This window comes from Echinops telfairi, unplaced genomic scaffold, assembly GCF_000313985.2.
Source record: "Echinops telfairi isolate 266 unplaced genomic scaffold, ASM31398v2 ScPeMD7_7468;HRSCAF=8506_1, whole genome shotgun sequence".
Taxonomy (NCBI): domain Eukaryota; kingdom Metazoa; phylum Chordata; class Mammalia; order Afrosoricida; family Tenrecidae; genus Echinops; species Echinops telfairi.
This window is the reverse complement of record NW_022111370.1, coordinates 4,136,161-4,137,444: the sequence shown is the minus strand read 5'-3', so window position 1 is coordinate 4,137,444 and position 1,284 is coordinate 4,136,161.

Genomic DNA, 1,284 nt, shown 5'->3' with positions numbered 1-1,284 from the left:
TGAAAATTAGAGTTATGATGGAAGGTTTCTCATGAGAAAGATGTTATCTACCCACTTTGCATATAATTTCAGATTTAATCCTACAGGAACATGGTGAAGAAAGGAGGAACAGAGGATTTATCTGGTTTGGCCAACTTCACAGAGCTGGAATGTGAAATCAGGATCTTAAGAGCAGAGTTGTTAGTTATCATGTAATTGATTCTGACGCATGGCACCTTATGTACTATGTTCTTTTTTATTATGATTGTGACATCATTCCTTTTCAACTTGTTCTGAGACAGAGGACCATGATTATTAGATTCCAAAATGGCCAATATCAGTTCCTTTCATTTCACTAATGCCAGCAATATGCAACTTTAATTACCCATTTCATTTTTGGCGACTTCCAATTGTCCTTGATTTTAACTTTGCACATTCCATGTTTGGACATCCAATTACTAATGGATGTTTGCACTTGTAACTTCTCATTTTGAGTCATGCCACATCTGTAAACAAAGGTCCAGAGAACTTTAATCCAGTCACATCATTCAAGCTGACTCCATGCAAAGAAGCCTTTCCTTGTTGGATTTTGATAGCTTTCCAACCTAGGTAGGTTTATTTCCCACCAACCTCAATCCTGTACCTAGAGAAGTTCTGTTGTTAGGACCCATAAGATTTTCATTGGTTGTTGTTATTGTTGCCGGGTGCCCTCAAGTAAGCTCTGACTCATAGGAACCACACGGACAACAGAATGAAGCACTGTCATCAGCCCCACAGTGGTTCTTATGTTTGATCCCATTGTCACAGACACTTTGTCAATTCATATTGTCAGGGCCCTTCCTCTTTTTTGCTGCCCCTCTACTGTACCAAGCATACTGTCCTTCTCTAGGGTCTGGTCTCTCCTGACAACATGTTCAAAGCATGTGACACAAAGTCTTGCCATCTTGGTTCCGAGGAGCATTCTGGTTGTACTTCCCCCAAGACCGATCTGTTTGCTCTTTGGGCAGTCCATGTTAATTTCAATATTCTTCACCAACACCATGGTTCAAATGCATTAATTTACCTCCAGTCTCCCTGATTCAATATCCAATTTTCACATACATAAGAAGTGATTGGAAATACAGTGGCTTGGGTCCTCAAAGTAGCATTCTTACTTGTCAACACTTCAAATAGGTTTTTTTTATTTTTTATTTTTTTTTGCATCAGAATTATGTAAGCTAAAGTGCCCTTTGATCTAGACTGCTGTTTCCATGAGCATTGATTATGTATCCAGGAAAGATAACATCGTTGACCATTTCAACCTTT